This window comes from Phalacrocorax carbo, chromosome 1 (assembly GCF_963921805.1).
Source record: "Phalacrocorax carbo chromosome 1, bPhaCar2.1, whole genome shotgun sequence".
NCBI lineage: Eukaryota > Metazoa > Chordata > Aves > Suliformes > Phalacrocoracidae > Phalacrocorax > Phalacrocorax carbo.
Window position 1 is genome coordinate 117,768,245 of NC_087513.1, and position 13,689 is coordinate 117,781,933.

At 35.3% G+C, this 13,689-nt stretch overlaps 1 protein-coding gene across 6 annotated transcripts in view; it reads right to left on the bottom strand.

Annotated features, from left to right (window-relative positions):
• Window positions 1-13,689, bottom strand: part of HLCS (holocarboxylase synthetase) — a 128,904-nt gene that overhangs the window by 68,504 nt on the left and 46,711 nt on the right. The window lies entirely within an intron of this gene.

Consider the following 13,689-nt stretch of genomic DNA (forward strand, 5'->3'; position numbering starts at 1 on the left):
ATTTCACAGTTCAAGGAAAAGTGAAAAAGAAATTATAGTACAGTTTTTCTCTTGGTATTTTTTATATTGTATTCATCTCTGATCTAGCACTTAGTAATCTGAGCTTAGCTTAGGCTTTCTTTGTATAGTTACTATCACTGTAAAAAAAGACTTTCCCTATTTCCAAGAAGCTTTTGCAAGGTACTAGGTAAATGCAGCTACAGACCTAGCCAAGTAATTAAGAGAAGCTGGTTCCAGATCCAGTAAATGCAACCTCCATTTCTACAGTCTTGTTTTAACACCATCTAGAGATTTATTTTTTTTTTAAAGAACTGAATAAAGTGTGTGTTTAAAGTACAGGAAGAATTCTGCTGAGGATTTTAATTAAAAAGCTATAGCCCTCCATCACTGGAAAGCCTCCCTGACATGAGTTAGAGAACAGTTAAATAAAAGGAAAATTTACATCCAAAATCTTGAAAAATCTAGGGTTACCACACTTTATGAGCCATGTCTAATTTGTATGTGGCACATCTGGTATAATAGATATGATATACAAGCAGGCAAATATTTGAAGTAATAAGTGTTTCCCAGTGTTAAAATAAACACCTCAGCACTTCAGATTTTTGCTTAGCAATTTTTTTCTCAGCGGGAGAGGAAGCAGGGAAGGAAGGGTACTTATCTACTTATCTACCGTTACACTCTACCACTTATGAATTATCACTCACTCACTGAGAGTTTTGGTTTCAAATCCAAGTAGAAAGCATTCCATTTCATTTCATTCATGTTCACAATATTTCACTGCTTAACTTGGCAAAACATCAAAATAGAACATTTTCACCCTTCTTAACCTCTCTCGTTGGCACACCAGTTTATTAAGCTAATGCTCATAGCAAATTACCATTTTCCCTCTAAACCAATATAATTCTGTTGTCATGAACACCCCGTATTACAGCTTCAGCCAACTGGAGAATATTCATTCCTTCTTCACAGGTATAGGGCTACAGTTTCTGTCCAGTTGTTCCCCACTTACTAGTGAAATATAATTTGTTAATGACTAAATATTATCTGTTCTGATGACCACTGAATGCCAAAACCTTCAAAGAGTACATTAGACAAAAAACAGGTCATCAGGCAGAATCCTAATGTTCCAATTATCTGCACTCCCAAAACCACCTGCCATACTTTCTATGTCCATGCTATGTTGAAATAAAAACCAGAAGAGTCTGGAACAGGAACATACTTTCTGCAGAGGAGCTAATGATGACCAGCAGATATTCTCCCAGACTGAGTTACGTTATAGCCAACATGTATCAACTGCTTATTGATCGACCTGGACTTCATAAAAAAGAAATCTTCAATTTTATGCCAAGTTTACTTATTCTTCCTTTTGCCTTACACCCTCTTCCCAAAAATCTGACTGTCTTGTGCCTAAAATCTTCAGAGCAAATGGTTTCTCTGTTCTCTTTACTAGCTGGTTTCCACAGAGTTCTGCACTGAATTTTCTGGTGAGTCTTGCACAGTAGTATCATTTAGTGTTAAATGTACAATGTGTTACACCTATTCTTGCAGATATCCCAAAAAAGACATTTATGCCTTCTCTTCTCGTCTACTCCTATTTCTGCATAGAACACTGGGGGGAAAAAATGCTATTTCTGCAACTCACATCCGAAAACAGTTCAATTTTAAGAGTTCATTCTTTCCTTTCAATTTACCTTTTTTGAAGTATTTATGGTGTTAGTTAAAGCGGAATTCTGCTGGATTTCCTACTTGATACTACTGTTTAGTCATACTGTGAAAACAATCAGAAGTTTGAATCTATTTTCTAGTGTAAAAAATGTCTTAACTGGTTTTAGGAAGAAAAAGCAGATGAAAAATAACAGAGAAGGTAGAGAAGGCAGCATGCAAATTCCTGATGACACACGTCAGAAATACATGTAATTTATACTTTTCAAATCAGCTGACAGAGAAAAAAGGGAAGGGGAGATTTAGATTACTCATTCTTTATAAAGTATTTAATCATTAAAACTTGCTTGTTCCAAACTGTGTTCAGAACTGCAGGATTTAAAGAAAACCAATGAAGAGTTTTAAGACAACAAAGTATAGGAAAAGCTAAATTCAATACAGTTCACCAAAACAAGAGTTTTTTCCCAGCATATACCAGGTCAAGATCTGAGTTCCTAATTGAAATAAGATTGATTTCTCCTAATTTTTTTAAACCTATCAGTCAGCAACTTTCAGAATTATTTTGATATGAAATTACATTTTAAAAAAAATAGAAGACACAAGTTCTGCGATTTTTTGTTTTAATAATTGGTACTAATTAACTGTAGGAACAGTAAGTTATATATTATCCATCTCAAATGTAAATCGAACCAAAAACCAAAAAAAAAGGAAATAAAAATTACTGATAACAGGAAAATACTGGAAATGTGCAAGGAAACTACTGGGAGTAGAAATTAATATCATATAAGCAGAAATCGTCTTTCTATTGTCCCCAAAATATAAGCATGAATTGTCTATAACAGAGATTAAGAAATAAATTTGCCTAGAAGATACTGATATGTTCTGAATACCTAAAATTATAACTGCTTAGATAAATTACTAAATCAAATTAAGACCATTTTATAATACCATTATGTTGCTGTGAAGGCCATGTTTGGCTGTTAAGCAACATAATTTCTCATCTTGCTTTGTCAGAAGGGTTAAAAAAATGCTTAGGAACATGGCATGCAGTGAAATACCTATGGCAATATCTTCTGTAATCAATTTCTAGCTCTGTGGCTACAGCACGTGGCTCTGTGGAAATCTGAGTTAATCAAACTTCAATTCCTAGGGACAAGATTAGCATAGCCAGTTAAATCCACTGCAAAGGTGATATTCTGTGCCTGAATGTAGTTTTCTAGCTGAATGTTTCCATACAGCAGGCATTTCAACTGGCTACATCAAGAATCTAATTGCCAATACTTTTTAAAAGCAAGAAGCCTCTTGGGATAAGAATTCTTTCCTACTTGAGGCTTTATAGCACGCTGGTACCGTGGCACGCAAGTGCATCTTCTGTCTATTTTTTCTGTCAGCACATTGTCAGTATTCTGATGGAAAAAACATGCCCCAGGAGAAGAAATCTGCATTTAGTTCCATAGAAAACCACGTAAATGTAACAACTGAATGGCAGCAGAATGGTGCTGCTAAGACAGAAATAAAATTATAGGCAAATAGGCTGGAGACACAGTGCTCTACTGACTTTCCAAAACCTTCCCATTAAAAATTCTGTTATGCCTGGCTACCCCAAGAAATATCCAAGCCACTCACAGCTACTTTTCAAAAACCTTGGCAGTAGGTGATTATTTCACTTTTTTCAAATGGACAGATAAATTGTAATGAAAAATATTAAACATCACACGAGCGTCGATCCTTGCTAACCTGACGTGGTCTACTAACTTAAAATTATTCTCTATCACATGAATTCTACATGACACCAACTACCACATAAGATTTTAAACATGCATTAAAGCAGGCGGCCACCAGCAATTCCTTTTAAATCTCACATCTGGTACCATATTCCATATGAAGTATACACATTACCTTTTGTTAATAAATCAAGCCATGAGTGAGAACTCTCTATTTAATTTCTAGTCTTGAAACTCACAAGCTGTAAAACAATATTCTTTTTTTTTCCTGCATCTGTGGACAGTATTTTAAACTATCTTCTTTCAGGGAAGCCTGACAGATGGCTTATTGAGATCATATAAGCTTTCTTCTCTATTACTTCATAAATGTATGATCTTGACAAAACTTCTGTTTCAGAAGGCAGTAGCACAAACAGCTTATTGCAGGAAAAAGATCAAAAAAACACTAAGAAAATAGAAAAAAATTCTCTTTCTCCTAGGGCTGGGGTGAGCATCTATATTCAACAAGGGAAGAAAATGTTTTTTAGTACAAAATCAGTACTTCATCAGAGAGTAATACCCAATGCCAGTAATAAACAGTTCTAAAATGGCTTGTAAGCCTGTTGGATACCCCTGACACCTGCACTTACACCAGTACATTAAACAACTACTTGTTCTGAAGGCATCAAGTCCTGGTTTACTCCAGTGAAGAGTGAGATAGTACTTTTAGCCACTAAAGCATTATCTGCATGTTATTCCTCCAGTGTTCATAAATCTCAGTTCCACTGCAACAGTCATATTGTGCAATACACCTCCTTAAAAGGAAGCTGGTTCTGTAACAACTGGTTTGCAAGACCAAATTAGTTTCTCCTTTAGCCATGAGAAAATCAAGTCTTACATTTAAACAAAGCAACTGATTATATGGGTGAAATATTTTAGCTGAAAGATGACGCAGAGGTATAAAAAACCATTGTTCTCTTTCACTAAGCCCACAGCCCATCGAAGTCTACCAATAAGTTTTAAGGACTTAGAAATGGGCGAATGAAATTCCATTTTGAAATTTTAACTGCCTATCCAAGATTTGAATAAAGGTAGTAAATTAATGGATGGGAAGCATTACAGCCAGGCGGAATGAATTCTGAAGCTTTTCTACTGCCATGTAACATGCAATTACACGATATCCAAAAAGTACGACGTAGTATGTTGTAAACCACATTTTTAAAAGCATGACATATAAGCAATTTGTGGGATTCTGATTAGATATTAAAAAATTATTATGATGGTAGTAAAGATTGAAAGGATGACTAAAAATAAACAAGCAAAGCAGAACATCAAAATTTGCAGATTCAGTTATGACTGTAAGCAAAATTATTATTTAGCCTCAACAAAATAAAGTGCTCTGCTTTCCTCATACTCCCCAGTTTTCAAACAAAAAAATCAGAAAGGGAACCAGCACATGCCTAAGTGGAGTTATTACTAGCCTTCATGACTTCAGAAGAAATTGAACCCGAACATTATGTAAATTGTCTTTCAGGAGACAATTTGCCATTTGAACAAGGGAGTATTGGGCTTTTGATCAGTAATTGGTTTGCTAAGCACTCTGACAACATGTAGATTTTTCCCCAATTAATACCGCAATCTTCTTACATCCCACTTACTTTACCTTACGCTTAACATATTTGCTAAAGAAATATTCAGTAAATACCAATAAGATTTGTTCCCCTGAATGCCATATTTTTATTTCCTCTTTACTATGTCTCAGCCTCCATCTCCCTACTTTTTTTTCTCCTCTTGTTTTCTCTTCAGTATGCCTCTTCATCTGTGAATGGACAGACTGATGATCCATTCAAACACAGATCAAATAAAAAATGTCTATAGGATGGTTTATAGTTGTATTCCGCAACTGTGTAATGTAATCTGCCATTAAAGTTTTGTGTTTGCAAAGAATCCTTTAAAATACTTTTGGTCTTTTTATGTAAGATACTATCATCAGTAAAAATAATGTCACAGTTCAGGTTTACAAAAAACATTTGGAAGTTCATCCACGTTTAACAGTTAAACAACAAGAACAATGCCAGTAAATTCTTTTGAGAGCAACATGAGGTACAGCATTTTATAGCAATCCTGGGGATCACAAAACTGCAGTGGGGGAACCTCGCTTTTTATACACACCATTCTACAGGCCATGACATTTTAGGCTCAATGATATGAGGTGTGATAAATGTAAGCCTTCGTTTGAATACAAACAGATTCTTAAAATATTTTAACTAGGAGTATAAGTGAAAATAAATTAGGCCAGTGGGATTTAGGTAAAGAATTCAGATTCTGTGTGATTTTCTTAGTTTACTGCTTAAGGTAGAAATCACACAAGCTTTGAAAGTTTTGGCCCTGGAAACAATTAGGGAATTATTCTGAAATCAAATCACTATATTCTGACTGGCAGCATAAGAACAAACAAAAATCTGTACTTATTCTTAACAACACCAGAACAGGTGCCGTCCAAAGGTCCCTCAACAGCCTTGTCCTGCGTTTCTTATCTCCTGCCTTAGCTCCCATACTGTTGTAAATCCAACCTCTTTTTCTTCTTTTTTTCCTAACAAGGGCAAAGAGATGGAGATGTGCAAAATGGAAACTGAAAGGCATGATCTAATGTCGAGTTTCTAAGAAATATGATTACGCCCTTCTCCCTGTGTAGCCAGAATGAGAAACTGGCATCCCCAGAGAACAATTCAGGCTTTGTGCAACTGCACTTAGTTGTAGTTCAGTATTCAGATCTTTATTGTAGTTAAAAATAAAAGTAGTTGAAGTCAAAACCTAGCACACAGCATGTTTGTCTCCGCAGCTGACAACAGTGATTCTTCCTATCAGGTTCCTAAAGTGATCAGACAAAAATTACTCTGTAGCTGTAATTCTAAGGCAGAGGTAGGCCCTACATATCACCTAAAGTGAGTGTAACAGCCAGAGAAGTTGCCAAAGCAACACATACTCAGCTCCACTTCTCCAGAATTCCAATTTTCTGGAAAAAAACAGGGAGTCTGTTTGGAACTTGGATGTGCTGAGTAACTCCAGCACGTCTCCTTCGGGAGTCAAGTGTAAGAAACATGTGCAGTGCCCAGCCAAGCGCATTCCTTACTAGCTCCTGAACAGGGGCTTCCTCAGCCACACGTAATATAGGCAACACATTAATCAAACACATTAACAAGCCATTTAGATACCTAACTGCTATTCTCTTTTACTTGAACACAACATCTTCAATTTGTTCTTTTACTAGTCTGATGATTATAACAACTACAATAAAAAGCTATGGAGGAGAAATGTAGATCCATGATTTGTCCAAGCCCCGAGCTTCTCAACAAGGTTAATTAGGGAGGTGGGGAGGTTGTTTCATTGGACCACATTATCAACATAACTGGTCTTGCTATGTCTTCCCCTCCTCTTTTTAAGTCAATGCGTCATGTTCTACTGACTTATGCCTGTTCTTGAGTTTTTTAACTTATTACTATGAGCACATGACTTCATTAGAGGCTATATTCTGATCTGAGCTCAGTCCGGTGGCAATAAGGTGGCAGGCTTCCCAGTGCACAGAAAGCTATTCGATAGCCCTACCTAACACGTGTTCACACTGACACTACCGAACTGACACAGTGTTTTGCACCATATTTAATATGCTACGAAACGATGCTTGAAAAAGTATGAAAGTCTCTTTCTCAATGAGGTGCAAACATTAACCGATAAGTCTTCTGGGTGGTTTAAGCTTAAGCAACATTTCTTTTTGCTAAATAAATATTAAAATTAAAAGGCACAATTGACAGTCACATTGTTAGCAAAAAAATAGAAATAATATAAATGTAACATGTAATTAATATAACAATATTTTTATACTGACACGATATATTGTATTCTATTATATATATTATATACTTTTTCAAATTAATCCTCCTCTTAAAAAAAAAAACGCTATGAGTTATAACTTTAGCATTCCATTTTTTCATCTTAATACAAAAAGTCTGTTTTAAAATGTGCGCATGAAAACGGCACTGTGTAAAACAAAACAGTAAAATGTTATTGAAACCCTTCCATTTCCATTCTTTAGCTCTCATTTTAACTGTGCAGTCTTACGGGGTTTCCTCTCATATTTAACGAATGATGAGTCCTCCAAGGCTACATGTGTATTCACACGACAATGCGAATTGTTCAGGAACTTCCAGCAGCAGGGTAATACAATACACTGTAAGAGTTCAATGTGGGTTAATTGCTCTGCAAAACGGGTATCTTTTTTTTATGACTCAATCCCCTTTGGGAATGCCAAACCTCCCCCTGCACTGACAGAAACCGTGCAAGCGGGGGGCCCACTTCATTAACAGGAAGAAAATCTACTGATTTTACATAACAAAAAAATAAAGAGGAACATATTTTGCCTTCAGTTCCATGAAAAATCAGACACACAAGGTGCGTGACAGGAAAATAGGGACCTAATTGTTTAGCGCCCTCAAGAACTGTTCACAACAGGTGGAAAGAAAGGCACGGAAAATTGACGCAAAGGAGATGACAAATCCTAATACAGAAATCCTTCAGCAAGCATGTAATGAAAAATGGTATTGCAGAGAAGAGTCTGGGAATGGCACAGAACCAAATCAGTGCCAAAAACTTCCGAATTCCTCCCCTTCTACAGGCGAGGAAGGGAACAGACTCTTGGCTGTATTACAAAAATTCCTGCATGATCTTTTGTTATCAGGCTGAAGGACAGCTTTCTCTAACACTGGATGATGCAAAACACTACCAGTAAGTGAATGAAAGAATAAAGTATGAAATATTATAAATTTAAAACTAAATTAGCAAAAATAAGTGTTGAAATTTGATTTTATTTAAGGAAACAAACATATTCTGTTATTTGAGCTAATCTTTAACACCAAAGGAAGACAGAAAATATTGAATATAAAGAAAACCCTTGAGGGAAAAAAGCATGGAAGTATCTATTCCAATGCACTACCGTTCTTCTTTTGAGAATAAAAAGCCCTTCAACCCTATAAATACAGAAAATAGAAGTTTAAAAGTTAGTAACCCCAATGATGTAAAGAACAAAGGAAGATGGTACTATATCAAGGCTAAGTGAGAGGTATGTAGATTAAAAGCATAAAATGCCTTAAAGAGCAGGTCTACTGCCACTAGTATCTACCTTTAGTTTGGAGGCTAGACATTCAGCAAGCAAAGCATTCTTACCTCACACTACAGTTTAACAGACAAAACCAAGGGATCTAAGCTTTTAAAAGCAATATGAACTACAGTGAGAGCTCTCTGCACAAAGTACTCATTATCCAAACTCGTAAAATATTTTTGGTTATGTATCTATAGAAAAGGTTATGTATAAAATGTATACACCACTGAAATGCAACTGACCAACTTATCAGCACACATTTTTAAAACATCCAACAGTAATGCCTATTTCCTGAGAGAAATGCATCCTTCCTGCCCACCATGGTATTTTCCAGCTCTCCAAGGAGAGGGTGTAGTGGGTTAATTTTTACAAACTGTTAATGCTGGTGATAAAATGTTTATTTATAGCAGACTATTAACATACTAGGATAGTCTCACCATGCTAAAAGACAAAGATTACTCTTTGAACGCTTGGTACTCCAACAGCCCATACATCTTCAAAAGATGAAACCACAAGGCCAGTGACGCAGCTTGCAGTGGGGTTTGACTATTACAGCAAAACGGCTTCCTCAACCCACCTGAGCCTAGATTATGAGACACAGCTAGCTAAAATAATATTAAAAGCAGCAAACAATTTTCATAGCTTTTAAGAAAGTGGTCAATCAAGTTGAGCCAACACTTGTAACAAGAATGATTCTGGCTTGTAGTTACAGTCCTAGTAGACTTCTGAGGCAAGTATCTGAGAGGGAAGGCTTTAAACAGGTAAGCCTGATGATGGGATGAAAACAAGCTCTGTGACTGTATGGCATATTTTGCAAAGGCTATGTTAATGCCAAGCTTCTTTCTTCAAACCACATTTCAACCCATTCCCCACAATTTATCTGATTTTGTTTTTTTAAAAATATGGCTTAAACAGAGAATCAGCGAGATCAGCGAGGTGCACGGACTGACTGAACATGAGGCCACTGTGTTTACATAGAGTAAAACATCACAAGGATTTTGGGAGAAAAAAAATCACTAAGTACGAAATAGAGTTTGTCAATCTCAACTTGTTTGCTTGTGCCTCTGTAGTGCCATTCCAGTCTCCTTCAACTATATGCTATTCTTACTTCTCGCTACCTCATACCTGCATTAGCAGCACACATATTTGAATACAACAAAACAAGTGTTTTAAAATAAAATGAATCCTAATGCTCGCTTTCCAAAATTAAAGCTGTAGTACCATTTTTAAAAAATTTAACAATATGAATCTCGAAAAGCATAAAGAAAAACTAAAAGGGCACCAACAGTGTAAAGGATTTTCTTTTCCAAAGTTTCTAACTGTTTGGAAATTGTTTATTCTAAGCTGACATTTTATTTAAATATCCTATTCAGCAATTACGAAAGCAACTTTGCCCCACATTTCATTTCCACTAAAATTCACCATTTTTGTGTCAAACTCTTCCTAACAACAGTACTTTGAGTGTCTTAAATATTGGGGGAAAGGGATCCACAATGGCATTTCATGTAGAATATATGACATGCTGGCTTAATCATGTATAAATCAAATCTTCTGCCAACTAAAACATTAAATCAGGATATAAGGTGCCGGTAAAGAATAAAGCTGAAATATATATCTAATTATTTTTTATTTTTAATGAAATGCTTGTGAAACCACTCCAGCCAATTACAGTGTGCTAGAAATACGTCTTTATCAATCTCACATCTGTGAGTCTAATAAGTATATCTCTACAAGGTAACACTTGTATCACTATACCAGATGCATCCTCAAAAATAATGGTTTCATCTTAAATCATGCAATCCCAGACATGCTCTGAGGAGAGGAGCAGAGAAAGTGGAACTGCTTCTGGCAAGGTTAACCTGTTCAGGTGACATTAGGATAAATATCTTTGAAGACAAAGTTTCTGAAATGAAACTTACAGAAAGAATGTCCTTCTAGAGAAAAACAAGGGAGCTTCTAATCTTTGGTAAGGATTTTACATTTTAGTTTAAGAAATAAAAATGGCAATGTTTTTAAAAATAGTCTCAAATGTTTCAAATAAAGCTTTTAACATGAAATCATAAAAGCACTATTGAGCATTTAAAACTATATGACATTTAAACAAGACTTTATTTCACAATTAGATTAATGCCATTTAATTTTAGACACCTACAGGTGAATTCACACATTGTTTGTTACCTTAGGACACATAAATGTATGCATGTATGTTAATATCACGCATAATAACAGTGTGTATATTACTACACAAACCACCAAGACCTGCCATCTGGAGAGCTAATGAACAATCAAGGGATCCCAAATTAAAGTACAGAATTTTGCCTTAGAATCTTTAGGACAACACTGTCAAGTTCAATCTATTCACTTAGCCTCCAGAATCAATTTTTCAAACTTTATGACAGGTCTAATAGTTTCCACCTGTTTCTCTTGCTTGACTTTTGACTGGCATGTTACCAGCCAGGGTGGAAATGCAGACAAAGACCCCTATTAGGCTCCGGCTGTTTCTCTACTGTGAGGTCGCTCAGCCATTAAATTAGTTCCAGCCCACTTTCTCCTTCCACGTCTTAATTTTTGGGGGGTATGAAGGTTTGGGGAGTGGAAAGGAAGAGAGACAGAAGTTTGACATTTGGTTGGTGGGAAAGGTATAAGAAAATCTGAAGTCATGCAAGTTAAATGCTACATTTAATTTACTAACTGAATAATTTACTAACTAAATTTACTACTAATCACACTAATTAAGTTCTTGAGGTGTCTGTATCATATTTTCAATCATCGCAAATGTGGTAAAATTTGAGAGACCTAAGAAAGTCTATCATGTAACATGTGCAATATATGATTATATAAACATGGAATAGCAATTTTTTTCTGAGAATCACAGATGATCAATAGGCACATTTTTTGTTTAAGCAAAGAAACTCTTTTTTCCTGAGGTATATTTTCCTGTCATTCAGAATTGCCAATTAGAAAAAAGTGACATACACATAGCCTAATGAATTCCTATTGGTTCATTTGGAAATACCTTAAAAACTTGACAACCTTTTTCTTCAGTAAAAATTACCTAATAGGTATTTGCATTAATTTCTAGTGATTTATGAACTATTATCATCTGTGAAGTCTTAAGGTACTTTGCTGAATTGCAAATCACGTGGACTACATTATTCTGTTATCCATGACAACAAAGTATTTAGAATAACATCAACCATAATACTTAAGACAAAGATTTTAACTTATTAAAACAAAAAAAAATGTATCCTGCAAGATAAATTTAATTGTTCAAATTATAATCTGACTAGGATCATCTTCCCTGTATAAGCTACTTAGAGCCAGGGCTTCCAGTTTCCATTTTACCTGAAAACGGACTACTCGAGCTGCACCATGATGGGGAAAATCTTGAAAACCTACATCTGTAAAGAATTCGTTACATTTGGGCTATTTAATGTAAAAAAGCAACCTGGGTGCTGACCACTCTGCTGGTACAGCACTTTAAAGATAAGAGGGTAAAGGTTCCACCATCACTGAAAAACCAAGACCATTTCTCTTAGCTCCCTTGCCTTTCTTGCTAATATAATCATATATATATTGGCCAGACATGATTCTATTTAGCTTGTGATATCTAAATAAATTCACAAAACTCTTGAATTATATACTTCATCTTACTGATATGTGTGAGTAATGTTACTGAGAACCACCACCAAAAACAACTGTCAGAGAAGAAAGGTCTTGACCTATTAAATTATCACTTTGTCAGTTTCTTCACAGTACTTCTGCTTTCCATCTAATGGGCTGAACATGCTGGCTGAACATGCTGTGAATACTAAAAATTAAGAAGCAAATGCTACAAATGCTTCTATAACTCTTTTCTTCGTGGCCGCTTATTGAACTAGCATGTCTGCCTATGTCCAAAAGCCATTGCAAAATCAGTTGCAGGACGAGGATGTAGATCTGAGGGAAGAGGAGCGGCAGAATTAAATAGCAACTTTTTTTTTAATCTGTGTGCACAGAAGTACATATGCACACACAGACAACAGTTTGGAATTGAAAGAAATTTGTATTTGATTCCAATCAAATGTTGATCCAACTGACTCTAAGTTGCAATATTTTGGCACAAACCACCATTTGTAAATTCTACCACAGTGTCAACTGTAAGACTACAAACTGATTTACTTTAATACTGTTACAATACATCCTCATTCACAGATTTTGTGCGCATATATTCTAAAAGAAATCACCTTTACTACTTGCAAGAAGGCATATTCTGTAAATTATATCGGTCTCACAATTTAGGCTCTCTAGCTGAGAACTAAAGCTATTATTGCTTGTTAGCTAATCAGTTAAAATAACATTCAAGATTATTTAAGTGACGATGTTGATTAAAAAAAATCCAAACTAAAATTCCTGAGGTTATTTTAAACAGTAAAATTCATCTGCAATTTCTGCAGATAAATTAACACTGATAGTCAAAAGTAGCTGTCAAGAAAAGTTATAGCTGCAGGTAGAAACACACATAGAAGAATCTGTCCTGAAGAGCAACTTCCCAAAGACAGTTTTTTCCATCAGACTACTTCATGAAACATAACAGTATAGTCTTTGTACATAGACTCCAACCTAAGATTTAGTAACTGTGATTTTCATATCGCTTAATCCCATTCAAAACTCTAACGAACTACGTTCTCAAAGGTATCTCACAACTCATTCACAAGGGTCATCTATGTGATGATGAAAGAATGTCTAGTATAACACTACCTGACTTTTAAAAAACCCCAACAAACCACTAAGGAGCTTTTTAGTGAAATATTCAGTAAAAGGAATGAGAGAAAACAGTAATGTTAAAATTAAAGCCACAACCTACTTGGTATCACTTTTGTCAAATACCTTGTAGTAGATAATGCACATAATCTCCTAAATATGTGCATTTAATACCTTAAACTTTCCTATGGTGATGTTCATGCTTTCAAGAGGAATAATGATTAAACTCCACTGCCAAGTAAAAAGTTGTCACACGCAGATTTTCCCTTTATGGTTTTTATACGTTATCAATTAATAATCTATGAACACAGAGATGTCTCTTCTGTGGCCTATCTAGAAGATAATCAGGGGTGGGTTTTTTTGTTTTGTTTTGTTTTGTTTTTTACTTTGGCTTGCTTGTAGGGAACAAATAAACCAAAGAGAAAA